General features: G+C 45.1%; 1 long non-coding RNA gene across 2 annotated transcripts in view; it reads right to left on the minus strand.

The window, feature by feature from the left end:
* The window catches only part of LOC138183819 (uncharacterized), a 117594-nt gene that overhangs the window by 67139 nt on the left and 31765 nt on the right, over positions 1–18690 (minus strand). The window contains exon 4 of one of the 2 annotated variants that reach the window (XR_011174172.1): positions 13152–14055. The exons of the other annotated variant lie outside the window; for it this stretch is intronic. This is a non-coding gene — a long non-coding RNA (uncharacterized LOC138183819). Of the gene's footprint in view, positions 1–13151; positions 14056–18690 lie in introns of those variants that run through there. 2 annotated transcript variants of the gene reach the window in all.

An 18690-nucleotide genomic window follows, 5' to 3' on the forward strand; every position in this document is an offset into this window, starting at 1 on the left:
ACATATTTGACAGACTGCGACAGCAATATTTCGCTCTCGTTATTTCGCACAACCTATCATCGACCAATTCTCCACATTGGTGACCCTGACGTGATTTGAGTTAGCGAAATTTAGTATTGTGAGTCTGAGCGCGGTAACGATGTTGAGCAAGAACACAACGGTTACAACTAGTCAAACGATCCACGTGCCTCCGCTGAAGACGCAGAAGATCGTGTTCTGGCTCTCCTTATTCGACAGACAACTCGCGGCGGCGGGCGTCACGGGTGACGAAGAAAAATCCACCACCCTTCTCGGGTGCCTCGACCCAGGACATTTAGAACTAATAGGCAACATTGCATTGAATCCCTCGACCACCGGACGATATGACCAACTAAAAGATGACTTAATACGAAGCCTGTCCGAGTCCGACAGCGAACGAGTAAAAAGGTTGGTAAAAAACGAAGTTATGAACAACAATTGAGCACTGCAATCGACGTAATCGTGAGTACGTGATACACATGATTATTTGAATTTACGCACGTGAGCTACCATCCATCATGCATCTTATAATACTATATCTATAATTAAATTACAAATTTCAATCCATCATCTTAGCCTTAAAACTTACATACTAAATTAGTAATTCAACACTATTAATACACATATTTATATAAATAACTTATTTGCATATTTATAATTTGACACTTCGTATCCTAAGCAAGTCTCATACAAATACTAAAAATACTTATAACCTAAAGCACTTAACTATCCAATTAAGTCATAACGTCAACTCTACATCTAAATTACTATTCCCCTTCATTCTTCATCCTAAAAAACCTTCACAGTTACCACTCAGTCAATTATAATACCATCACCTCTGTTTAACGCCCCAAGATGTCAAGTTACCACATATTACCATCAATTACTCCTGTTCGATCACTCGCGGAGAGACGCGATCGCGAAGAAGCACGTCAACGGGAGTCGTAAATTCCCGTTACGATTAGATAATCGACGCCACGAAATGATCGATCCCCTATTTCGTTTAGGATAATAGGGGTGGTTAATTGAGTAGTTACACTGATTCAACAGGTATAACTTTATATTTATTTCAACAACTTCGTAAAGAAATGATTACACTGATGCGAATGTACAAGTTAATAGTTGATTGATCTGCGGTGTAAAACCCGATTACAAGATGTTGACGGTTTGAAGAAGAGAAAAAGAGTGAGCTTCGACGATGAAGCTGTGACGGAGGAAAACTAAGGATGGGTGTGTCTAGCGCACGGGATCATCGGATTTGTTGGTGACGATTTTGGCTAATAGAGTGAGGGAAATAGGCTTCGTTGTTAATTGGTTATTTGCTATGGTGGTGGGTGAGGAAGGATGCTCACCGCCCTCAAGATAAAGTCGTTGGTGGGAGGCCTCATACGTGAGAAACAGAAACTTTCCCGTGTCAACCCGTGGTGGGCAATAAACTTTAGGAGACAATGCAGCGAAAGAAAGTTTGTTAGGTTCGAAGGACCTCGACTAGGAAATTGCTGAGATTTATGGAGGGTACTTGAGAATATTGAGGGTACGCAGTAAGGACGAGCGGACATCTGGTGACCATCTTGCCCGCGGTGTGTGGCCTGGTCTAGGCAGAGTGTCGCCCGGCGTAACATCCTCCCCCCGTTGAGAGGGCACCGATCAACCTTAGATGTGGGTCAGGTGGGTGTGTGATCCACCTCCTTCGATGTCGGTGATTGTCCGGACTCGACTCGGGCTGATTGACATGGCAGGGGGACCAGTCTTTTGACGCCGCGATCCAGGAGGCTCGATGATGTCTGCACCGTCGCTGTTCGAATGATACCATCGGCTCCGGGATGGATCTTGACTACACGGCCCAAGGGCCAGTGCATCGGTGGAACGTTATCTTCTCTGAGAATGACGATGGTGCCTTCTCGTATGTCGTGATTGCCCTTGTTCCATTTGTTTCGGATGCTCAGTTCGTTCAGATACTCCCGATGCCAGCGGCGCCAGAAATGCTGCTTGAGTTTTTGAATATGTTGCCAGCTGGAGAGACGATTGGTTGGAGTGTCCCTGAAATCTCGTTCTCGAATGCTGGTTAATGAATCTCCGATGAGGAAGTGACCGGGGGTAAGGACAAGGAGATCGTTTGGGTCGGATGAAATTGGAGTCAGCGGACGGGAGTTCAGGATGGACTCGATTTCAATGATTAGTGTGTTGAAATTTTCGAAGGTTAAGAGCTCGTTACCTGCGACACGTCTGAGATGTCGTTTGAAGGATTTCACTGCAGCCTCCCACAACCCGCCGAAGTGAGGTGAGTTGGGAGGAATGAAGCGCCATTCGATCCGTCGGTCGACCAAAAAGGACTGAACCTTTACCTTATGATCGTCGGCCTGCAGGAGGTTTCGAAGCTCTCGTAGTTCGTTGTTGGCGCCAACGAAGTTGGTACCGTTGTCGGAGTAAATTGTTGCGCAGAATCCTCGGCGAGCGATGAATCTTCGCAGAGCAGCAATGAAGGCCTCGCTAGTGAGGTCGCTGACCAGCTCGATGTGGACTGCTTTAACTGCCAGACATACGAAGATTGCTACATATGTCTTGATTTTACGTCGGTTGCGATCCTTTCGTTCTTTGATGTAGAAAGGTCCGCAATAGTCGATTCCGACGTTGGTAAATGGCCGAGATTCCGTTATCCGTGCAGCTGGAAGGTCACCCATCACGTAGTCCACGGGAGGTGGGTTAGCTCGGCAGCAACGGACGCACTTCTTCAGCGTGCTCCAAACTTGACTACGGCCGTCGATAGGCCAATAAGTTCTTCTTAGAGCATATAAGGTGGCTTGAGTTCCGGAGTGGAGATTCAGGAGGTGTTCATGCTCGATTATGAGCGCTGTAACTGAGGACTTCGGTAGAATGATTGGATGCTTCTGACTGAAGGGCATTGGTGAGTGACCGAGTCGACCTCCGACTCGCAATATCCCGACCTTGTCCAGAAACGGGTTGAGTCGTCGTAATTTCCCCTTCATTGCAGAATTTCGGTCTGTTCGGAGAATATGGATTTCATCTGAAAAATAACAGAACTGTAGTAATTTGATCAATTTGTTATGCGCATTGGTTAAATCATGCGTGGTTAGAGGTCCCCGTCGATCCTGTTTCTGTCGCCATCTAAGACAACGAGCGGTAATTCTCATCAGCTTGGGCCAAGACGAAAATCGCTCCAGTAGACTGTGGTCAGCCGGAGTCACGGACAGACAGGTTGCCTTCTTCTGCTCCGGAATTTCGGTCAATGGTACTGGGTTCCACGTCGGCCAGTATTCTTCAGGATGTTGGAGCCATACCGGTCCATGTTGCCAAATGGTTGGTCGTAGGAAGTCTTCGGGCGATTGGCCTCGAGATATGAGATCTGCAGGGTTGTCGGTAGTGGGAATGTGACGCCAATCTGAGGTGTGAGTCTTCTGTTGAATTTCAGTCACTCGATTAGCGACAAAGGTTTTCAGCGTATGGGGTGATGTATTAATCCAATGCAGAACGATTGTGGAGTCAGTCCAATAAACAGTCCTAGAAATGTTGCTTGGTAAAGCTTGAAGGACTGTGGTGGCCAGTGATGTGAGAAGAAGTGCTCCACTCAGTTCCAGCCTTGGAATGGTTTGTGACTTGAGCGGAGCCACCTTTGACCTTGCAGTGAGAAGTCGTGTCCAGACATGACCATCCGGAGTGATGGTGCGAAGGTAAATGCATGCTCCATACGCCCTTTCGCTGGCGTCACAGAACCCGTGTAACTCAATTTCCGCTGCGGCCTTGATTATGGTTTTACGTGGGAACCTTACGTTGTTTAACAATGGTAGCTGTGTATAAAATTTGTTCCACTCTGTATGTAAGTCGGCCGGTAGGGATTCGTCCCAGTCAATTTTTAATGTCCAAAGTCTTTGGAGCAGCATCTTAGCTCGAACGATCACTGGTGCCAGTAATCCAAGAGGGTCGTAGATCTTGGCGATTTCGGAGCTGATTGTTCTTTTCGTGACTCGAGAGGCGGTAGGGTTGATTTTGACGGAATACAGGATCGAATCGTCAAAGGAATTCCAGATAACACCCAGAGTTTTGAACGTTTGCGATTCGCCTAGCAGCAGCTTATCGTTTATGTCCTGCTCGGAAAGTCCTCGTAGCAGTTCCCGGTCGTTCGATGCCCATTTTCGAATGTTTAAGCCGGCTAGTTTGAGCAATTCTGTGAGCTCTGTTCTCAATGATCGTGCCTCGCCCCTTGTATCAACTCCCGTGAGAAGATCGTCGACGTAGAAGTCTCGCTTTAAGACTGTCGCCGCTCGAGGGTACCGATGTCCCTCGTCGTCCGCCAGTTGTCTGAGGCACCGAATGGCTAGATAAGGGGCCGCTGACAGCCCGAATGTCACTGTGTTGAGTTGATAAGTGTCAACCCTTCCATCAGAGTTGCGCCACAAAATTTGTTGGAATTTCCGATCCTCTGGACGCACAAGAAATTGTCGGTACATTTTTTCAACATCTCCTGTAATGACGTATTGATGAGAGCGAAATCTTAGAAGAATGAAAAATAAATCGTCTTGTAATTTCGGTCCCGTATGAAGTACGTCGTTCAATGAAATTCCGGTGGTGGTTGGTGCAGATCCGTCAAACACAACTCGGAGTTTCGTAGTTTGGCTGGACTCTTTGATCACGCCGTGATGTGGCAGAAAATATCCATCGTCCGTGTAGTGGTCCGTGGTGATCTTAGTCATGTGTCCTAATTCTAGGTACTCTTGTATGACGGCGTGATAGTCGGCTTCGAATTGTTTGTCCCGTTGGAACCGACGGCATAGGGATGTGAGTCGCTTCATCGCCATGGCTTTAGAGGATCCAAGCGAAGGGGTTGTTTCGTTAAACGGGAGAGCGACAATGTATCGCCCTTCGTTGTTGCGCTGAACGTGGTTTCGGAAGTGTTCCTCGCACTGTCGTTCCACTTCCGAAGTGTGTACAGTGGGAGGTCCTTCGTCGATTTCCCAGAACCGGGCGAGATCCGCCTGTAAAGCCGTCGTGGAGGCGTGAAATGCGTGTGCTGGTGATTGCGAGGTTGGGCTCCCCCCGATGACCCATCCGAATTGCGTTTTTTGCAGACGCAAGTCGGGTCCGTTTGCTTGACTGATATCAAGCTGGCCGACACAGAGTGATGCTAGTGTTGGCCCGGCGCTCAACAATATTTCGATCGGAGCGGGTATGTGGAATCTTGGATCGGCTAGTTGGAGATTCCGAGGTATCTGTATCGTTGAGCGATCTATGGGTTGATCTGGGATCCAAGACGATATTGTCGGTATGATTAGGAACGTCAAGGTGCGTTCGTATCTACCGTCAATGGAGGTGATCGTGGCCGTGATGTAGCGTTTTGAGGTCGTCGATAACGTGTTGAGTGTTCCGATTGGGACCGAACATTTCCGTTGATTGAGTTTTAACGAATTAGCGAGCTTTTCTGTAATAAAGTTCATGCTAGAACCGGTGTCTAGCAAAGCCCGACAACGGAATGGTTGAATTTTATTATTCAAGATGTTGACCTGCGCTGTGACTAACAAATCGTGCTGCAATGGTTCGGAGGGAAGCGAGGTCAATGAGTCTGTTTTCTGTGGTTCGGTCCCTAGCAAGGTCGTCTGATGAAGTCATTGCTTTTTTTGTTGTTTAGAACCGGGTGATATATTTGGTCCCGATCCCGTCGTTCGCGATAGCCGAGATTCGCGTTTCGGAGATGTTCGCGGAGATGTTCGGGGAGATGTTCGGGGGGACGTTCGGGGAGACGTAGATGCGCGTCTCGAACGATGTGACGAACGCGGGGTCGGTGAACTGGGCGAGGATCGACCGTTGGATGCCCGGCTGCTCGACGATCGACCGCTCGACGATCGACCGTTCGACGATCGACCGCTCGACGATCGACCGCTCGATGTTCGGTCTACACGTGTTCGGATTTTGCGATGATCATGGTCTCGGTGCAGATATGTATGGTGTCGCTGTCTGCAGATGCGACATGAACCGGCGGAACATTGAGTAAGGGTGTGACCCTTGCCTAGACAATTGGTACAGAGCGACGTCCTTTTGGCCGTTTCAAGACGTTCCTTGGGCGACTGCGCCTTGAAGGTTTCACAATTTCATATTGCGTGTGGTCCTCGGCAATTCGGACACATCGACGGCTTGTGTGTAGTCGCGAATGCGTGAACTCGCGGGGCGTTCGGTTGCTGACGGTTATGTCGATCGGACCCCCGTTTTATCACGGTTGATGCTGAATTTGTTCTGTCACCGTTCGTACGCGTTTTCAGAAATTCTACCAAGTGCGTGTAGGACGGCATTTTCTTGTCTGGCAATGTGCGGTGCCATTTGCGTATGATGGCTGCGGGTAGCTTCAATGTGAATATTTTGAGAAGAACGACGTTTGATGCGACTGGTTCGCCGAGTTTCTTTAAGGCTTGGAGGTTTACCTTGACCGTCTCGAGAAAATCATCTATGGCTTCGGGTGTTTCTTTAGTTATTTTCGGATAGTCAAAAATCAAGTCCCAGTGGCGCATGCAGACTTGACGGTGGCAGTCGAATTTTTCTTTAAGAATGTCGATAGCAATTGAATAGTTTAATTCTGTGATGTCTAGCGATTGTATGCTTCGCGCGGCCTTTCCGGTCAGGGAGGATTGGAGATAATGAAACTTTTGCACGGGTGTAAGTCGCTCGTTTCGATCTATGATGGACAAGAAGCAGTCGTAAAATAAATGCCAATTCTCGACGGTACCGTCGAAATAGGCACATGAATCTCCGGTAATTTAATTGATGCAGCCTCGCGAACAGCGGCTGATTCGCCGTTTGTCGATTGCGACGGCGTAACTACTCGTAGATTGTTTAATTGATGAATTACTCGGAGCTCTAATCTTTCGTACTCGTCTGCTATTTCAAGGCCGCGCGCGATCTCTTCTTCATCTATACTTGTAATCTCGTTTTGAATGGCGCGGAATTCCGTCTCATATGTTTCCAGACGATTTTTAATTTGGATTAACTCGTGCTCTTGCGGACAGCTGGATTGTTCGATTCCGTCCAGCTTTTTTGATAAGCGTGTAAAGTGACTGATACACTGGCCTCGGCGTCGACGCAAGGCGGCAAGTTCATTTCCGGTTGCCATTATTTATTATATGATAGAGACTGAAATGGTTAGAACTTACTTCTGTTGACGAAGGTGATACTTGTGATGTTGCGATCTGGGATTCCCGATGCGGAGTTGTTCCGGCTGCGGTAATCGCTCGTCACTGTGTAGCGAAGTATTGTGGCGTACGTTTCGTGAGGAAGGTGATCCTTCTCTAAAGTGACGCGTTTTGTAGTGAGAACGAAGTTGTTGGATGTCGTTATGTTGACGATTGTCCAGTTGCGGCGGGAGGCTGCCTGGTTGCGTTTCAACCACCGAATTATGCCTCTTCAAAGGTGGCGGCCCTTGGCGTTACTGACTTCGCTGGAGTGGTAACGCTTCCGCTGCTGGTTATGTTGGATTCACGTGGCACTGTATGGTAGTGGGTGTCACTGGCGTGCACTTTACACAGACACGTAATCCGACTCGAAGGACCAAAAATGTTCGATCACTCGCGGAGAGACGCGATCGCGAAGAAGCACGTCAACGGGAGTCGTAAATTCCCGTTACGATTAGATAATCGACGCCACGAAATGATCGATCCCCTATTTCGTTTAGGATAATAGGGGTGGTTAATTGAGTAGTTACACTGATTCAACAGGTATAACTTTATATTTATTTCAACAACTTCGTAAAGAAATGATTACACTGATGCGAATGTACAAGTTAATAGTTGATTGATCTGCGGTGTAAAACCCGGTTACAAGATGTTGACGGTTTGAAGAAGAGAAAAAGAGTGAGCTTCGACGATGAAGCTGAGACGGAGGAAAACTAAGGATGGGTGTGTCTAGCGCACGGGATCATCGGATTTGTTGGTGACGATTTTGGCTAATAGAGTGAGGGAAATAGGCTTCGTTGTTAATTGGTTATTTGCTATGGTGGTGGGTGAGGAAGGATGCTCACCGCCCTCAAGATAAAGTCGTTGGTGGGAGGCCTCATACGTGAGAAACAGAAACTTTCCCGTGTCAACCCGTGGTGGGCAATAAACTTTAGGAGACAATGCAGCGAAAGAATGTTTGTTAGGTTCGAAGGACCTCGACTAGGAAATTGCTGAGATTTATGGAGGGTACTTGAGAATATTGAGGGTACGCAGTAAGGACGAGCGGACGTCTGGTTACCATCTTGCCCGCGGTGTGTGGCCTGGTCTAGGTAGAGTGTCGCCCGGCGTAACAACTCCTACTTAAGAGTATAAACCTGCTCTTAACAAATTAACTATAGTAAAGTTCCATTACATTTATACGTCAAACTTATGAAATTTACTGACTAAACCATCCATACTATAATATCTTGTTATACAAGTATCAGCTACTACAAGACTATGGAGAGCACGAGGCGACTACGGGTTCTCAGGGCGTAGGACCACGCCCTGGAAAACCCCGATGAATCTGATATTCTCCTATAGCCGGATGGTGACTGGTCTGCGCCTTGGCCCCCGCCAGTTTGGCGATCCGGTGCGGGGAACCTCGGAGAAGTTGGTGGGCCCGTATCTGCCAAGAACACTCACCTCACCTTCTTGTAGGGCTACCCGTCACCCTACACCAGCCTCGACCGGCGCAGTGGGCGAAAGAGTGAGCGGCACCAGGATGGAAACCCTTGTTAACGACCTCGGCGATTTCTTAGAATTACAATGGATAGAAAAACGAATCAAAGAATCATTTACGGTGCAGGGGAGGGATACTCCAGTACCAGCGCAGACGCGGGTTGTAAAGCAAGCCCCGCTGCGTCGTCATCGAGCAACCGGGGCCACCCGGGGGTGGGCCGCCAGGCCCCCGGACACGCTCATGCGTCTGGCGAAGGAGACACGCGAATTGGGGGGTCTCGGAGAGAGTCGGAGGAACCCGACGTTATGACCGTAGGCCCGGGATCTTCGTGGAGTGGGATGCGGTGGCGGCGTGGCGCCGGGGGGGGGGGGGGCCGACGACGAAATGTCGTCGCGCTCTTCCTATTCGACTGTTGCGGGCACGCTCGGCAAGCGGTCGTACCGCAGGATTACCGGGCGCCAACGGTCGCGGCGTAGGCGCGGGACGCCGCACACAGCGGTGGACGCGTCCGCGGGGGATCCGGACTCCGCGCTACTGCCGATTCCCGATAAAAGGAAGAAGACGGGACGGTTACCGACACCGACACCGACGCCGACTACCATCCGCGGTGGTGCCGACGGCGGCGACGACACGCGGAGTGACGAAACGAGGATCGGACCGGTCGACAAATGAGTAACCGTGAAGGACGCGGAACCGACCCACGATCAGGAAGAGGTGGACGTCGCATTCCTGCGAAGGAGGATGGGCTTTCTGGAGAGAGAGGTCAGTCGTCTCCAAGAGACGGTGGAACGGCTGACCAAGGAATACACGGAAAGGGCAGTCAAAGATGATAACAACGACGGTGAAGGACAAGAGGTGGAGATCACCTCTACGAGGAGGACGAAAGAAAATGCTCCCGCGGCCCCAACGGGAACGATTATGGGTCCCCCTCCCCCACCTCCCCCACACACCCGTTCGACGGGTCGGGGAGTAATAATAAACAAACAAAGAAAACGGATAGATTCGGTGGTCCAGGACCTCGAGATCCACTAGAGGATCTCTAAGTTGGAGGAGTGTCGGAGAGAAATAATGCCAGGGAGAGCGATCCCTCCGGCTACGGACACTGGCGTCGCCGCAAGAACCGTACAAGCACGAAACAGGAAGACCACGGTGCAACCTCTTCCAACGGTCCATGCGCCGACCGAGGACGCAAGAACCAAGGGACGGGTATCGTCGTCTTTTCCGTCGTCAACATTGCGAACAGGGGCCTTGGCGCCCGGGACGGCGATCGGATGTGGTGGAACGAGGGCAAGGACTTTCGCGGAGGCGGCCGCTCGGCCTTCGGTGCGCCCCCGCACGGGAAGGAAATCCATGCGAGGAGCGGGCAGCGGCGATGGATCTGCAGCTATCGGGGCAGGAAAGATACGTTAGTTAGGACGCCTGCTGCCTCGGCTGGGCGGGCCCGACGTCGGAGTGCGCCGGCTGTACGCCGGCGTGGTGCGATCGAGGATCCTCTACGGGGCTCCGGTCTGGGCGGAGGACCTGATGACCAATCGTCGCAGTCTCCTAGTGGTCAGGAGGCTGCACAGGACGGTGACCATCAGGGTTGTGAGGGGCTTCCGCACCATTTCGGCGGCGGCAGCGGCGGTGCTCGCCGGGTTTCCCCGTTCGAATTGCAGGCCCTGAGGTGCCGTGAGATTTATCTCCACACTCGGGGTCTGTCGGACGGGGCGGGCGACGTCAGGGTTCGGGCTCGGCGAGCTTTGCTCGACAGATGGCGCGCCAGCCTCGACACGAGAGCGGGTGCGCCGGGGATAAGGGTCCTCGGGATAGTCAAACTGGGACGTTTGGTTGGACGGCGGTGGGCCTCCCCTGACCTACAGGATGACGCAGATGCTCACCGGACACGGTTGCTTCGGTGAGTACACCGAATCGGGAAGGAGGCGACCGAGCGCTGCCACCACTGCGATGCGAGCATGGATTCGGCGCAGCACACGCTGGAACACTGTCCGGCGTGGGTGCGGCCGCGCCACGACCTCATCGTGGAAATCGGTTGGGATCTTTCGCCGCCGGCGATCCTGGAGGCATTGTTGGTAAGCGAGAGAAGAAGGAGGGCCGTGACCTCCTTCTGTGAACAAGTCATGCTTCGAAAAGAGGTTGCGGAGAGGGTGAGGGTGCGGTACTCTCACCCTGAGAGGACTGACCGGCGAGGGCGCGGCTATAGAATTAATAATTGATTAGATTGTACATTTTAATTGAGGTAGTTACATAGTCATTATATTTATAATTTAAAATTATAAGTAGATAGATATTTTGTAGGATTTTTAGTAAAAGAGCAACTATTTATGTTTGATTGACGGCCTTATATTAACTTTATATAGGTTGACGAATAATATAATGAGATAGTATGATGATTTTCATATATAGCATGACTTGAAATTGATAGTATTTTTAATTTTAAATTATTAATAGAGAACTTTGGCTAAGTATTGATGGATCGAGCTCAATGTAAATAGGATCGATGGTTAGTACTTGATGTTTTATATAGTGTTACGATCGTTCGCGGAGAGACGCGGTCGCTAGGAAAACACGTCAGCGAGAGGCGTAAGTTCTCGCTACGATTCTGTTAATCGACGCCGCGAAATAGTCGATCCTCTGTTTCGATTAGGATAACAGAGGTGGTTCAATGAATGTAACACTGTATTAACAGGTTAACATAAAATAATATATTTAACAATAATATAATGAACAAGCCACAAATTGTTTTACACTGAATCAGGTAATATACCATAGAAAGTTGATTCGACTGTACAATAGCTTTCTATGAATTCGTTAGACTTTGTGATTTTTATTTTGCTCGTCAGATCTCTCGATATGTATCGTTCGACTCGTCAGAAGGGACTGATCGCCTTTCGATCATTCCTTTGTCTTGTTTGGAAGATGACCCCCACTATGCTCGGGTCATGCCACTGATCACGCCATGATCACGCGTGTCACCTTCTTGTGTGGAAACGTAACGGACAAAATTCGGCGTTTCTAGAGCTCGCTGCTTGGCGACAACTATGCGCTTATCGATACATTGTATATGATCCGCCGGGCAAATGAGACGATCTGCCTGCGACTCTGTAGGACAGCGAGGGACGATTAAGAATACGGCCTATGGAAGGCCTCGTGGCGTAACATAGAGTGTAGAAATTTTAATAATAGGAAGTCGGATCGTTGGTGAGAGTGCCTATATATAGTATTTGATGATAAGTATGGATAAAATAGTAAGATAGTTGGAATCAAATATGTAGTTTAGTGATTCATTTAGCAGAGTGAAATTAATAATATAAGAGATAAAATTGTTTAGGCTTATTAGATTTATTAGCAACAGTAAGAGTGGATTGTAAGATTAGTAATTAGGTTACATATTATGAAGTTATTTACTTATTACTATTTACTATTTATTTATTATTTACTATTTACTTATTTACTATATTGGATGAATAATTGTATACACTAACAGTCATTCCGAACGTACAGTCCAAACGGAGGTTGACACTTCCTTAACGCACGAAACGTAACGATAAATAAACTCCGGGCAAAATAATGTCGCCGTATGTGCAACCGTCGATCAAAGACGAATTCGAATTTTCCGACTCTCGCCCGACCAGTATAAATAAGAGGAAGCAGTCGCGAGCGAGTCAGTTATTATTCGAGTTTCACGAGTTATTAACGGTAATTAACGGAGTTATACGAGTTATCGAATCATCCGCGAGCAATCATACACTGTTTTTGCGAATACGTTTGTACGAGCATCTCTCGACAGTATTTATATTTATCAATTTATATAATTTATTCCAAATATATTTGACGGGTTGCGACAGCAATCTCTCGTTCTCGTTATTCTATATTACAATCCTCTACTCCATCCACCACATTAGATATATCGAAATTGACGGTATTCGCTATCAAGACCAAAGTTTTCTTCAAAATAACTGTACCCTTATTAACGGGCTTGGCATGTGATATAGTGCGAGTATACCTCATATTAACCAAAAAAGGCCAAGCATTTCTGGCACCAGTATTTGAACATCCAATATTTTTTACACAACAGTATACATACATGAACGTTGATAATGAATACCTCGATCATAATTCTAATATAAAAATAGGAATTACAATGTGCAAACAAACTCAAGCGACACATGACAAGAAATCTATCCACGACAGTTTGTGAGAAATAATAAACTTTAACAAAAGAATAAACATTTGTAAATTTGCCGTTTATAAAATCGAACCTATAACTTTCATTCCATTAACAGCTGAAAACCAATATATAGCTATGCCAAAAGAGGAAATTGAAATACATGTTCTTATACTTGATCAATAAATATTGTAAAAGAAAATATAAGAGTTGGGGATCCTCCTCATCTCATCTTTTTTTTATTTTCTTCTCACGAATATTACGTGATAAAAGCATAGTCGAGAAGCAAGAAAGTCAGTGATAGTCGAGGATTGTTGATTATTAAATAAATTATGTTGTTGAACACCGCCGAGTATTTCTTGGGCACCTTACACCAAACACCACCTCATGTATATTATACAAGTCAAATGACACGAGTCTGAATTAAAATAATAAATTCAAGAATCCAAATAACAAACAGTTTTGTAGCGACACCCGAAACGGAGATAACTTATCTCAAGCGCTCATGTTGACGGGCGCATCAATACAGAGAATGAAAGTAACACGAGAAGTTAAATTAATTATAACAAATGAATATCCATGACGTATTTCGATGACTTTGCAAGAATAATTACAATAATAAAATTTTATTTACTTACATAAAACGTCAGGACATCGATGCATCATGGCACGCACCTGAAACATATCAATAATTAATAAATGATTAATAGTCACAAATTAGAACATTAATAACGAACAACGATAAATAATAATAAAACACTAACATTTAAACAATATTAAAACCCACAATGTTTATTAAAAGAACATGTTGTAAAACGTGTGGTAGTTTAATGACGAGATTACTCGATATTGAAACCGTCAAATATATTTTAAAGTAATTATAAATACAGAGAACCGTAGATTGCTCGATACTGGTCGTTAAAAGAATGTTCGCTAAGACGCTCGGTACTAATTCGCTAAGACTGTGTGTAACTCGCTAAAGAGATCGCACGTGACTGAGACTGATAAAACTGGTCACCTTACGATCGCGTACGTTTATTTATGCTGGTCGAGGGGGTACTGGTAAATTTCCATTCGCGTTTGTTAGACGGTTCCACGAAGCGGCGACATTGCTTTTGCCCGAAGTTTACATATTCTTACAGTATGTCCTAACGTTATTGATACTCCGAGGTAAGACCACACGTGGCTCGATTTGTCCTCTAGCTCGTGTGTCGCTACAATATTATATAGATTTGTAAGTATGGGATGCGGAAAAAATTAAACGAGTCTGAAAAAAAGCAAATTCTTGAACTAAAACAGCAACAATTATTAGTAGCAAAAATATTGAAAGTAATAAGAAGAAGTCGTGAAGTAATACACAATTAATGCACTGCAACTGCAATTAATGCTAACAAAAGTAATGCACTGGTCGGTCGTCATCGTTATCCGATCGTGATAAGCGAACAATTTTGCGTGTAGCAAGTTGGAACTCGCAGTTAACAACGACGCAAATAATGAAAAATCTAGTGTTAGTGCCAGTGTTTCAAGTGTTCGTCGAATTCTACTATACTACAAAGATGTTAAGAGGCTAAAGTTGGAAAAGAGACCTTCGTTAACAACGAAACACAAAATAGAACGTTTACGCGTTGCAAAAGAAAGAATGCATTGGAAAAGAAATGAAGAAGAGTACTATTTTCAGGCGAAAAATATTCAACTTGGATGGTCCTGATGGGTTCCAATATTATTTTCATGACATAAGAAAAGAGACAATGTCGGCAATTCGAAGACAAATGGGAGGAGGCAGCGTGATGGTTTGGGCCGGCTTTGGTTATTTCGGCAAGACATGTATCAAGTTCATCGATGGGAGAATGAATAGTGGCCGGTACATAAATTTAATCAACGAACAAATAAATAATCATGCAGAACGCGTTTCTGGACCTGATTACATCTTTCAACAAGATAATGCACCTGTACACACATCAGGATTGGTCCAATCATACTTTAATGCAAATATATATTTGTTTTGCCGTGGCTAGCACGCTCCCCGAACCTTAATATTATTAAAAATTGCTGGGCAGAACTTGTTTACGGCGTATACGCGAATGGAAAGCAGTGACAATACGTACAAGAATTAAAAAATGCAATTGTACGCGAATGGGATACATTGAGTCAAAATTATATTCAGAAACTACATAAATCGATAGCAAATCGTACAATAGAAGTAATAGAAAATTAAGGGGGATGTACTCATTTTTTTTTTTTTTTTTTTTTGTTACACACTAAATCTCATAATATTTTTAATTATTTTCAACGAACCGCATATCCTAAGCTTATAATGTTTTGATACTATACGTTACAGACGAAAAACATTACACGCGTCATTGAGAAATTGAAGATAGCTCACATGGGCTATCTCTTTGACGAGGAATGTATCTATATGAAAACCTATAGCACGGTACGGAAAACAATTTTATTCCCTCCAGCCAAATCCATATTCAACGTAAAACAATTCCATAAACATTCCGTATACATTTTCCATCTGCACTTTACGTCCGAAAAATTGGAATGTTCATGAATGAAACAAAAGTTTGCCTCAGCGACCCCAACGCTCGCGTTATATCTGGCACCCTGCGCGCAAGTTAAATATACACGCGCGTATCACACGCTCAAGAATGTCACACGCTCACAAGCAGTAATACGGTAGACGAAACATCCTGCATGCCACAGCTATCGAAACAATAACCATATAGTAACGGAATAGCCGCCTCTGATATACACCCGACGATAACCCCTCCAGAGGGACTAAAACCCCAGTATAAAAACCCTCCAAAATAAGCTCGTCCCAGCCTGTTAAAACATTTTGAATCAGTCTCTTATCACTTTGAATCATTCTGTTGTAACACTTTGAACCGTCACTCTGTTGGATTCGCATAATAAATTCTATTATCATATACGAAGTTCAATTTCTTCACCTTATTCGTAAAACGTTTGAACTGCGACGCGAGGAGATCACCGGCGATCTATCGGTTTCGTGATTTCTTGTGTCTCCGACGTGACATCCTCCTCTTTTCTTCAACCGCTCATTCTGGACCATCGATCACCTCTCCTCCGCCAACGTTCGTAGTGTTCAACGAACGGCTACGACCCGCAGGTGAATTCTGCGGGACGACCAGACGCGAGCCCGAGGTTTTCGTGTCGTTCGATTTGCCAAACTTGAATCGCGCAGCGGTTAGTTAGAGTTTTGTGTTTCTACGATCGACATCGCAGACTCATTTCCGGCCTTGCTTAGCGTTGGTTTAGCGAGACTGCGTGCAGGATCGAATTCTACGATAATTGAACGATTTTCTGTTCTCGGACCGTGGAAGGCGATTGGGAACTCGATACTCTGTGGTTTTTTGCTTGCGCAGATAATAATTGTATCAACCAACGATAGAGTTACTTGAGATAGCCCGTTATTTGAATCAGTTACTCGAAAACTTAGCGATGATTATTCATATATATTGTGAAAATAAACGCCAAAGGTATTGTATACTTACCTTATTAATTTATAGGGAAAGGATAATTGTTTATTTCAGTATATTGAATCTGAACAACTCAGCATCCTTGTTTGTTTGGATTATAATGCAATGGTGGGCTCTCTTATACAATAACTAATACTATTCACGGATTGATAAATTGTATCCAAGTTATAAATTTCTATTGCACAATTATGCTGTTTTACAGCAAATAGAACAATAAGATGGTTTCTAATTTGTAAAATTAATGTGTAAAGCTTTATTTGTTTTATTAAATTGACACTGCTACAATGAGAGCATTTATACGCTCGTAATTTCTTATTATAACCTTGTAATCTGCAATTTGTGGTGCTCTGTAATAAATTTGTGGTGCTCTCGTGGTTTCTCCTGCTGCTGCTTTCCGACAAAGAATGTAAAACGAATAATCATACGACAATTCTTTATTCGTAGTTTTAGTTATGGCCCGACTTTTATTTATAAGACTGAATGTTATTTTTCTTCTTTTTAGTAGTAGTCATGCTACCGTATTTTGTATACTTTGATCCTTTTTATACTGTTATTCCATCTTTCAAACCTATTTTACCTTATTCTTTAGCTACATTATTTGGTAACAATCTCTTGCATTTTATAAAAAAATATCTCCTGATTATTTTCTATGAAATCTAGATAAAGAAAATCTAGAAAGCTGAATAAAATTCTTCAAAGGCAAACTTTAACGCGAAACTAAACTCTCCAAACTCAGATTCTATGTTTCTCAAGAAATATCTACCATTCACGAATCCGAATATTCTCCCCAAAACCAGTCAATCATTCAGCCTCTACTTACATCCAAATTCTCCGTGTCCTTGTTACGATCTATACGACCCTTGTCTAAAATCTTCGTGGCCCAGCCGAGAATTGTCAACCGTGGCATCCTCCGAAACACAGGATCCCTAAGCCGATTCCCAAATCAGAATCATTTCCAGAATCGCAAACATTTGCCTTGTCACGTAAACTCGGGGGTTGGATGATAATAAAAAAAAAAAAAATAGCTGAGTCGTGAGACAACTATTAATTTTGTTTTAATTAAACTTTATTATGAATTCAGCAATCACAATGTAATACACACTGAATTAACATAAATCACAATTCACTCCAACCACGTTATATAGAACCTAGTTACACTAATACGTTAAGTACGTGACTGTTACAAGGATAGAGACAGGTAAAGATATGTTGACTGATGAGAGTTTGTAGTTTTTTCTGTCTAGGTGTAATTTCGACCAATCGCGGGGAGACGCAATCGCGAGGAGAGACGTCAACGGGAGTCGTAAATTCCCGTTACGATTATACTAATCGACACCACGAGTTGATCGATCCCCTGATTTCCGTTAAGATAATAGGGGTGATTAAGTTTATATAACACTGTGATTCACAGAATTATAAAATATATATTTCCAACACTTAGACTACACTGTTGAGTAGATACAAATCGTCGGTAACAGCTTGTCGCACGAAGATGAGATAGATATGAATAGTAGAGCAAGGTTCGTACAGTCGAATGTCGTATGTTAGTGGACGGGAGAGTTAGATGCTAGACTTCGACGTTGTTTTTCTTACTAATTGTCGCCCTTAGGCTAGCACGGAAGAAAGCTCGGTGTGGGTGTGCCCTTTGCATGAAGAACGCGGATTCGTTATTCACGTTGTTCGTCAGGAAAAGTGAGGGCAACGATCCGCGATGTCGATTGGCTGTGACCCATGCCGAAACCTGAAGGAATGAGTCGGAGGCCTCCTACCGACGTGATTCATAAATGACCTTGTACATGGGAAAACCCAGCCTGTTCTATTAGACAGATGTTCGGTTTTTCCTAATGGGCGCGTACCCGCTTTTTCCGTGTTTTTAATTGCGCCTAATAAACCCAAGGACCTTTCTAAAAACCAGATGTGCGTCGAAAATATTTTTAGCCTTAAGAAATCTTTCAAGATAACGGATCGCCTGAAGACCCATGTTGACACAATACAAAGAAACAGACAAGTTATGGTTGGTCCTTAGGTTTATTGAGGGACGAAATGACGTTACGCAGGCCATCGGCTGCCCGGTCGCGAGAGCTGCAGCGCCGATGTTTTAGGCGACGTAACACTAGGTGTTCTCGTATTATTACGGAGGAAAGGGCAGTGTGGTTGTGTCCCTTTGAACTAACTACGCGGATAAGTTGTTCACACTTTACTTTAGGAAAAGTGACGGTAACGATCCGCAATGCCAATTGGTTATAGTCCAAGTTAATAAATGAAGATAGGAGGAGGAAACCTCCTACCAACGTGGCGTAGGTGACAATGTTTATGGGAAAAACCAGCATTTCCGTTAGCCAAATATTC

The sequence above is a fragment of the Bombus flavifrons genome, chromosome 10, assembly GCF_040668555.2.
Source record: "Bombus flavifrons isolate JBK064 chromosome 10, iyBomFlav1_principal, whole genome shotgun sequence".
Lineage (NCBI taxonomy): Eukaryota > Metazoa > Arthropoda > Insecta > Hymenoptera > Apidae > Bombus > Bombus flavifrons.